We start from the raw sequence: 9968 nt of genomic DNA on the forward strand, positions 1-9968 counted from the left end.
GCCGTGGTGCCAGCCGTCAGGCTGATTAACGCACGCACCGCACAGACGTGTGCCATTCACAGACTGAAAATCAGCACACAGACAGACCCCAGAGTACCTGGAAGTGGGTACAGCCCCACGGCTGCCGTTCTGGTGGCACCCCACCGCTACCAAACCTCTGCCCCAGCCTGCTGCAGCTGGCAGCATTTCCCATGGGGAAGCCCCAAGGTGAGCAGGGGCACGGTGTTAAACGCCCAGCTGGCCCCAGGGCTGATCCCACAGTGTCTAGTGAAGACGCAGGGCTGGGTACAGCCAGCCCCACCAGCACTATCCCTCATTTGCAGGGTGCTCCTACAAAGCTGGGAGCAGCTCAGCCACGCTCCGGGATGCTGCTCCCCCTCCCCAGCCTCCTGGCCCTCCCTGCCAGGAAAGCGCAAGGGCCCTGGTACAGCCTCCGCAGCTCAAATCAAAGCAAGCGCATCAAAGGAGACAATAAAGCAGGGGAGAGCAGCCTTCAAAGGCAGCTGGGCACCGGGCCAAAGAGAATTTATCTTTCATCGTTTTCTCCTGAAAGGGAAAAAATCCTGCCAGCCGCTCCTGGCCCTGCCTGCCTCCGGCAGGAAGCAAAGTGGGGGCGACCCCAGCCGCGCACCGTGGCCTGGGAGGGATGGGAGAGGAGGGAAGGGACAGGGGGGGCCCAGCTGACCTGCCCCGAGGGCACTGCATCCTCAGCTGGCGGGGTGCAGGGTTATTGCACCTGGCTCTGGGTGGTGTGGAGAGGAAACGTGCCATGGCTCGCTAGGAGCAGCAAGGAGGGGACGATGCCGTGCCATTTGGAAAAGGCCCTTTAATTACCTGCATGATAAATGTAGGGACTGCCAGCCTGCAGGTAATTTGCAAGGGACAAAGTGCTCTCGGTAAGGATAGAAACTCATCTGAAGTAAGCCTCTTTTGCCAAAAAAAAGGACCACATTTAATTTGGATTTAGATCAAGGTTCCAGGCTCACGCTAAGTGCCTTTGCAAATCACACCCCGTGCGCCACAACCACGGGGTGGGCAGGAGAGGGCCACAAGCGTCTGTATCTCAGGGCTCCAAACGAATTCCGAGTTTTCATCCTTAAAAATTTTCCTGCTGATTTTTTTCAGCTGAAGTACATGGGTTCCTGGTAAAAGCTTGGCTAACTGGAGCATGCTTGCAAGCCCTGCAATTTTTTCCTGCGTGCCCACCCTGTGCTCACCTGGGCCCCCAGCTGCAGGCACAGCTGGGGACAATAATTGGAGGGCATTTAGCAAGAGGGCAGCTCCTAAGCCCCTTTTGGTTCAGAAGCTGGAGGTTTGGGGGTTTTGCTGTCTCCCTGTGTCTTCCCTGGTGAATGGAAATATTCCCTGCTGCAGCCAGAGCCTGTGCTATGTCAGCTGTGATACATGGGATGTGCGGATTTGCTTCTTAATTGTGCTCTGTGCGTGTTGTTCGTGTATGGATGTGCTCGAGGGAAGGTAAGCAGGGAGCTGTGTGTTATCTGGGCAGCAGGAGGGCTGTGTGGGGTGCGTGCTGCGGCTGGTTCTGGGCAGTGGGGCTGCCCCTGGAGCTGCTGGGGGGATGCATGACGTGTTTTTTGAGCTGGGGTTGCTTGTGGGCTGCCCCTGCTGGGGGTGAGCCCGGCCATCCTGCCCTCCAAGCGTGGCTGCTGGTCCCATCCAGCCTACACCAGCTGCCAGATGTTCCTGTCCCGTTCCCCCTCTGGTTTCCCTCCCCAAATCTCTTTGCTTCAGGGAGGCAGCAGCAGAGATCCCCACGTGAACACCTGGGGCCTGATTGCACTAAAAGCATGGGGCAAACATCATCACAGGGAGCACCACTCTGAAAAAAACAGCTCTGGAAAAGCAGCTTCTTTAGGAAACGGCAAGAAGGGGCTTCATTTCTTTTAGGTCCCAGCTGTCAGGTATTTACAGCTCATTTTTCACACAACATCCCAGCCCTGGGCTGTGTAAGCAGACCCCAGGCACGGTGCAGCCCCTGGGTGCCTGTGGATTGTTGCAGCCCCTCCGTATCTGTGATCTGCCAGCAGTGCCAAACAGCACTCCTCTCCCTGCTCTGCGGAGGGGTGGCATCTAATAACTTCTCCCCGGCGGCGTGGCTCTGCGCCTCCTCAATTATGTAACTGATAAGGAAAATAGTGATGAGGCGGTGAGCTCGCAGGAATGCAGAGCGAAGGCTTTCTGCAGCGCGGCGAGGGGAAGTCCTCCTGTGCTGAGCCCTCAAAGACAGGGCCTGAATTATTTACGGGGGAAGCTGCAGTGCCTGCACGGAGAGCAGCAAACAGCTTTATCTAAAAGCTGTGCGGAAACCAAGTGGCACCAAACCCTGAGACAGCCCGAACCGGCAGGGTTGTTTCTCCAGCGTTAATTAGGGATGCTCCAGGCACCTGCTGCAGAGCATCACTGCTCTGGGAGCTGTGCTACAGCATCATTTTTTCCTAAAGATCAATCCCTATGGAAATAAGCAGTGGGAAGGAGGAGGGCAGAGCCGTCCTGCTCCAGCCATGTCAGCCCCTGGGGGCTGAGTGGTTTGGGGCTCTGGGGCAGCTGGACCCCATTGTGCCCAAACCTTCCCCTTCTGCTGGGCAGGGAGGGTAAAATGCTCCCCAGGAAGGATGGGGACAGCTCTCGGAAAGCAGTGCTGTGTGGGACAGCACACGTAGCCATAAGGATGGGGATGCGCTCCCAAATCCATCCCTGACGTCTCAGCAAGCAGCTCCCACTTGGGCTGCAAATTGCCCGGTTTACTGGACTATTTCAGACCTTTTTATTTTTTTAAATGTACGTGAAGCCCTCAGCGTTTCCCTGTGAGCTTAATTCCTGGTTTCTCCCGGAGGCTGGTGCTCTGGGGGTTGCCATGGTTACTGATGCGTGCACCGTGCTAATGACCGTCCCAACCTCTTGTTTGTGGGAGAGGCCGCAGACCCCAAAAGAAAGCAGTGCGGCGTGACAGCGAGCTGCTGCTGGCTCAGGGCAGGCAGTGGGACCAGCGGCCAGCACTAATCCCATTAGTGAGCTGGGATTAAAAGAAGCCAAACCCCTGGGGTCAAGCAGGAGAGCGGGGAAGTCCCCAGGATGCAAGTGCGCAATGAGATATTTAGATTTCTAGCACAGGGATAGAAGCGTGGCATCACTCACCCTACAGACAACAAACCTTTCCTCCTGGTGCCCGTCACCCCTTCCAGGAGCTCACCCGTGCCCCCCAGCACCTGGGGGTCAGGCCCCAAGCATCACAGCTCTCCCTGTGCTGTGTTTTCCCCCAGGCTCGTCCCGTGGCTGTAGGGTTATTTTTAACCCATTCCCTCTTTGGCAGGAGATTTCATGGTGTCACAGTGCCAGGCTCAGCCTGGGAGCACCCTGTGGGGACGTGGGGCAGGGCTGGGGGCACGCTGCTCCCCTCGTGGTTTGGGTAGGGTGAGGGAGAGGCAGCGAGGGGGCTTCTCCACACCTCTGCCACTGCGTGCGTCTCGGTGGTCCCTCTGCCAGATGTGGTACAACAGGCTGGGAGGAGGAGGAAGGGGAGAATGGGATGGGACGGGCAGAGAAATGGGTACGAGGCAGGCAGCACAGGGTTTGGTGTCATTTTTCCATAGGAAGCCAGGTCACAAGTCACTTCTGTCCCCGAGCAGTCTCCGAGGTAATAAGCTCTTCAGCTGTCCTTACAGCAATGAGTGATTTAAGGAGCTCAGTCTGCTTAGCTTATTAAAGAGCTGGGTAAGTAGAAATATGATTGCAGTCTTTAAGCACCTGTGTGGGGAGATGTATGGTGTTAAATCGGTCTTTACAGCGGCTGATGAAGACATCGCAGTGGCCGGCAAGGAAAACTCAGCAAACTTCTAGTGGGGGAAAATGCAGTGAACGTGTGTGAGAGTAGCTGGCACTCGGGGTCAGAGCACACCCAGGTTTTCAGTTTCCAAGCATAAAGTTTCTGTGATCCTCCCAAGCCCTCAGATCCACAAATGTGGCCAGCAGTGATGAGCTGTCCTGAGGGATGGACGGACGGACGGACCCCAGGAGAAAGCAGGCAGCAGGAACCAAAGCCAGAGGAAGAAAATCTCTTCAGAGAGAGGCCCTTCAGAAAAAGTCGAGGAGAAGGTGTGCTCCCTATGGACATTCACAGTGCCTTCTGACCCCGGTAAGCTCCCTGCAAACACACAAGTTAAATTGCGTTTCCTCCTCACCTCTGTGGGCACGGATGTGCTCCGAGCTCTCCCATCGCCAGAGCTGCAAATTCTCCGGCTCCCTCTGAATCGGTTTTAACTTCTCTGCGAGCAGGACAGAGAAGGAAAGCTGTACTTGGAGGAAAGCAATTAAAGATGTACATTTTTATTAAGATGCTAGGCAGAACTGGCATTTCCTAGCACTGCAGAGCAAGGACAGGGAAATACACACCTGTTACCTCACCTTCAAACTGCTCGCACCAAGCTGGCCTTGGTGTGTGCTCACAGCCTGCAGCTCTGCAGGAACACGGGTCACAGCCCTGAAGGAGAAGAAAAGCTGCCTGTGGAGAAAATATTTTTTGGGCAGCACCATGCACACCATGTCCTGCCTTCATAAAAACCCCTGCAGGGATTTAGCCCAGCAGTGCAGATCCCCTTCATCCACCTTGCCCTGCCTGACCCCAGGTGCCAGGTAACTGTCGATGTGCAAGAATTTGGAGGAGGGGAGGGATTGATTATTTATTTAATCCTGTTCCTGAGTGTGAGCATCACAAATTGGTAATCTATCCGCCTTGGTAATTGGGCAGCCAGTCTCAGAAATGCTGATTTACTGCTCTGCTGATGGCATGATGCCTCTGGATGTGGGAGAGGCACTGTCCTGACCCAAATTCCCCCACTGATTCTGCTCTATGGAGCTCATATCGTTGTGACCTGGTGTTTTTCTTACCTGATGTGCTTGATGCATGGGCGAGAGCGTGCCCATGCAGCCCTTCCTCCACCAGCAGCAGGCGGATGGAGATTTCCTCCACTCCTCTGATTTGAGTAAACCCTTGTACAGGATTCAGCATCCCTTCTGGGAAACCCCTTGGCTCTCAGACCTCACGTGCCTTGTGAGAGAGATCCCAAAGTCTTCGTACCAGCACCCAGTGGGGACTTGGTGTGCTGCTGTCCCCACCACGCCTGTGTTCCTGGGGACATGCAGCCTGGCTCCATCCCACCTGGGGACAAGCCCTGGCACCCCCCTGCAGCTGGTGACGCTTCCCACGTGGGCACTCCGCTGCCCCATTGCTCTTGCAAAGGGCTGATAACCTCTCCGTGTGGGTGAGATTTGCCCAAAGCCTCTCTAAACACGCTTCAAATGAAAGCAGGCTTACTGCTGGCGGCACAAAGCCCCGGGATTTAGCGACTGGCAGCCAAATGTCACCGCAGGGAGATGCAAAGCGGGGCTGAGCCCGCAGCCTGGCGGTGCTGGCCTGAGGCTGGGGGTGCCCAGGGTTGTGCTGGCACCGGGTGGCCAGCAGTGCCACCGCTTCCAGGAGCTCCCATGCCACCTGCCACGGCACAACTGCGCCTCTCTCAGGCAGCACTGCTCTGATCTCCTCCGCAGAAAGCAACCTCCTCCGTTTCCCTTCATCTACTGCCCCCAAACCTCCTCCCGCACCCCTCTCAGCCTGCGGGTACAGCGAGCGAGGCAGCAATTTTACCTATGGGCATCCCTACCCCTGCAGTCCCCCAGGCTAAATCGCTCTTCCCATAGCTGGTAACCGTTGCATTTTCTTATTTCCCGAAGGAAAAGCTTCGTCTTCTGTCAAAATTCCTGTGCAGTTCTTATTTACCAAGGAAGACAGCAAGAACCTTGTGCGTTTTTTCTTTTATGCCAGCACTGCATGGGATTGACGTGTACGCATCCCTTAACGGGCAGTTTGGGGTAGCAGAAAACCTGCACCAGAAGGATAACTCCGAGAGAGCAGGTAACGAGGGGAATGTTAAAAAGTCAAAAGCACTGGAAGCAAAAATACTTGCACGAGGCAACAGCGGAGAGAAATCTACCCGTGTATGCCTGGGGAGGATGTCATCCCACACCACCTAAAAAGAATGGGAAAAATGGATATCCCCAGGCAGCGACCCAGGAAGAAAGGCAAGTGACCACAGGAAGGTGTGGAGGCATATTTTGGGTCACTCCTCGCCTCCCTGCCCTGCAGCCCAGGTGTCTGCAGGGTGGGAAGCTGGCCCCAAGGGAGCCGGCAGCAATCAGGAGCTGGGGATGTGGGGGGGCTGCTGATGAGCCCCGTCCCCGAGCTCCGAGCAGCAGGTGGGCTGCAGCGCCTCGAAATGCCACCCTGCCAGCTTCGCCCATGCTAATTTCCCCTGTCTCTTAGTAACTGGCTGTTCCAGGTTATGTTAATATGGATTTAAATTCTCCAAAGAGCAGAAAATTAAGGGAAATTATGAATCAATTTACGTTTCATCTGATTCATAAACCTACACACTCTACAAAATGAGTTGATTTGAAATAATTAAGGTTAAGAATGTCCTCATCACCTCTCCAGTAATTCCACTAGATGCGGTGCGTTCTCATTGTCTTTACTCTTGCTCTCTTTAGCATTTCAAATTACACGCCTCCCTTTGTGTTTTTTTTCCAAGCTGTTGCGAATTTGCCAGGCAATTAAGAAGTGATATGTAATAACAATGACAGCAATAGCAACAATAAGAGCAGTCAGCTGTATTTGGTGTGTTTTGTGTTTTGTTCACCCATAGGTAGGGCAGTTTGGAGCAGCTCCAGTGCTGTCATGCTTTCGTGGGTGCACTGCATGGGTATGGGACTCATTCCCCCAGCCTCCCGTGTGGGGTTGTTTCCATTGCTGGTTTTCCTGCTGATTACAGATTTATCAGTGGCTACGGGGGCTCTCTCCGTGAGCAAATACGCATCAGGCTGGGTGCAGCTGTGGCATTTCACTCCAGCAGACAGCAGCTTTCTGTCCAGATTGCTTCGGTGATAAAGCAGAAGGAAAATGTCACCTCCCCGCGCCTGCTTCTGAAGGGCTGCTGGGAGCGACGATGCATCCTGCCCCACCTGAGCTCTCCGGTGGTGCTGTGCCAGTGCTGGGGAGAGAGACAAAACCAGGGAATTGGTCACCATGGTCAGCAGCAGGAGGGGCAGGCACCCAGGCTGGAGGCCAGGCACCAAACCCTGGTGGCTGTGTGAGGTGGGGGCCGTGGCACCCCTGGGCAGGCAGCGTGGCGCGTCAGATCTCAGCACGCCGTGGAGATGCTGGAGGTATTGACCCCGCCTTAACCACGCTCTGAATTTCAGCCTTGCCAAACAGACTCAGCAGCGTTTGAAAGGTGTAGGAAATGCCCACGGGTGATGTCAGAAGCTGTGAAATACAGAGCAATTAGAGCAACGCCCGGGCAGTGAGACTTCGGGCTGCTGCGTGTTTCTCTCCAAGGCACCCGGTCTGCACGGCCTTACAGGAGCTGCTCCCACATCCTCCCAGCAGCCTGGGTCCCTCTCGCTGACACGGCCATAAATCACTCCTGACAAATTTAACAGCAACTCAAGGGCAGCAAGGAAGCAGAGAATGGATGTCGCTCCTGCCAAAAAGCGCTGTGCGGCCCCGTGCCACCGGGTAGGGTGGGCGGCAGAGGATGGCAGCAGTGACAGCTCCGTGTGGTTATCGCCTTGCTGCCACGAGCAGAGGCTCTGACCTTGTCTCAGGGATGCGTCTCACCTTGCTGTGTGTCTCAGCCCTTCTGCTCTCCAGCCAAAAACCTCCCCATGCCTTCTGAGGCTGGGGCACAATGGGGTCCACGGGCAAAGCCTGGCGGCTGCACCAAACCAGCTGGAGAGGGTGGGAGACCCGGGGGCTATTTGCACTGATAGCAGGAGATGTGACAGGAGTGAGCACCAACCTGCCATCTCCATCATCTCGTGGCCAAGGTAACGGTGGGAGGTGGGTTTGCCTTGCCGCATCCCTCTTCAGATGAAAACTAGCTCGCCTCAAGCTGCTCTCATTCACAGATCCCCCCAGTTCGGTTTCTAATATAAAGATCCAATTTGCTCAACACAGCTGCGGTTTTTGGGCTCTCTCCAGCTTCCGTGTCTGATACAGAAAGCGTGCCTCCTGTGCAGAAAGGAGGCACAAGAAATCCACACGCAGGATTTGGCCCTGTCCCCCCTGCAACGCATTGTCCCTGCGCTCTGGGGTGCAGGAGGGGCACCCATGGGCATCCCTCCAGCACCCACAGAGACTTCTTCCCGTGGCAAATCCAGCCCTGAGAGGGGAAGCCTGAGCTGAACCTACGTGGTCACCTCAGCCCTGTATCACTCTTTGTCCACCCACTGAGCCTTTGGGAAGGGGACGTGCTGCTGGGCAATGGCACAGGGTTGGTGCAGCTCCCCTGTGGCTTCCCCAAAATGCTGCCCTACTCCTTCAATCGCTCAGCGAGATGCCTGGTGGGGTTTATAAAGTGTCTGAGTGCAGTTTGTGCTCTTGGCTAGCAGGAAATTAAATGCCTTTTGGTTGTCTCTTAGGGTAGCAGAAAAAGAGTTCAGGAGGCTTATTAAACTTCATTTCCATTTTCATTCCTGGCACACTGAACAGCTCCGTCTAGCTGGATTTAGAGTATCTGTTTGCTTATCTGCTGGACAAACATGAGTGCAGCTTATTACAAGTTCAAAATTGTAAAAAATCCCATTCATTTATTTTTTTCCCTTTTTTTTTTTTTTTTTTTTTTAATTTACTATCCCCTTGCAGCTGTGAGCAGCCTGATCAGATGAACTATTGCTTCTCCCCCGTCTCACCTCCCTGTTCCCAGACGCTGAGGCTTCAGAGGAATACTGAAATCCAGGCAGGGCCTTGGAGCTACAGCAGGTTTCAAACTTTTGCCATGGCAGGGATGGGCACAAAGGGAATAAGACTTTTATTTCAACCCCCATTCGTATCGTTGCTTCTCACTGCACACCTAACTATGGAGCAGGTTGCAAATTGCAGAGCTTACGGGAGATGTGGAGGTAATTTGGGGCAGGGAACTGGGCTTCTGGGAACCTGGGCCTTTTCTCGTTTTCATAAAATCTGTATTTCCATCACAAAAAGCCTCTTGGCTTGCTGCAAGTGGCAGAATTGATGCTCTTTGGCATTTGTCTTTCTCCGGGACATTTTCCTTTTACATTTTGTATATTAAAACACATTTTAAATGATTGTTATGTCACACGGAAATGGCATAGCTATTTTAGTAATTATCTGTTTTATGGATTCATACGTTTTAGGGCCAGGAGGGACTATTACGGTCTGCGGAGCAGCGGCCAGAGAAGCTCACCCGATGATTCCTCCCTCAAGCCTTGAGTTTCTGGCTGAGTGACAATCCATCTTCAGACGGAGACGAGAGAAACCCGACTGTAATTAGAAAGCAGCGAGAGCCGGAGAATTTACAGACCCTGTGGGTGCCAGCACCTGTGGCACTGCACACCGAGCCCTCTCCCTCTCACAGCAGAGAGGCAGATGAGAGTGGTTTGGGGTCCTAGGGGTGTTGGGAGTGTGCTATAGGAGAGGAAGGTGCTTTAATTGATGGAGTTAAATACGCTGCTGTACATCCCTGGGGATGGGAGTTATCTCGGCCGGGGACCAGCAGCCCTGGACTCGTAGGCCGCAGCGGCTGCGGGGAGCCCTGGTGTGCTCGGCTGGAGGCCTCAGTGTGTGTGGTGGTCATACTGGTGGCTGCTCACACCAACCAAGCCCATGTGGCCATCCTACACGGGCAGGACATCACTGGGGTCGCAGCTCACAGCCCCACACACGGCCTGAGATAAGGGGAGTGCGATAAGGGTGCTCTGCATGCCGGGATATGGCAAAGGGGGATGACCACCGATTATTGTGGGGGCTGCTGCAGGTCGGCGCTCCATTTACACCAGCAAAACCCTCCCTGCTTCACACATTTCTCCCCTCCAAGCATCTGGAGCAGGCGCAGAGCGGGGGCAGGCTGAGGGCCAGCACGAACCCAGCCGGCTGC

General features: G+C 54.6%; 1 long non-coding RNA gene across 3 annotated transcripts; it reads left to right on the plus strand.

Moving 5' to 3' along the window:
- The first annotated feature begins 1278 nt into the window (after window positions 1-1278).
- LOC137860506 (uncharacterized) lies at window positions 1279-8472 on the plus strand. 3 transcript variants are annotated; one of them, XR_011098962.1, is made up of 4 exons: window positions 1279-1476; window positions 3612-3732; window positions 3806-4153; window positions 6717-8472. It is a non-coding gene; the product is annotated as an uncharacterized lncRNA (long non-coding RNA). The 3 variants fall into 3 exon arrangements; XR_011098961.1 differs by lacking the exon at window positions 3612-3732 and having other exon boundaries at window positions 1281-1476; XR_011098963.1 differs by lacking the exon at window positions 3612-3732 and having other exon boundaries at window positions 1283-1476; window positions 3963-4153.
- Window positions 8473-9968: the final 1496 nt, after the last annotated feature.

This window comes from Anas acuta, chromosome 8 (genome assembly GCF_963932015.1).
Source record: "Anas acuta chromosome 8, bAnaAcu1.1, whole genome shotgun sequence".
Classification (NCBI taxonomy): domain Eukaryota; kingdom Metazoa; phylum Chordata; class Aves; order Anseriformes; family Anatidae; genus Anas; species Anas acuta.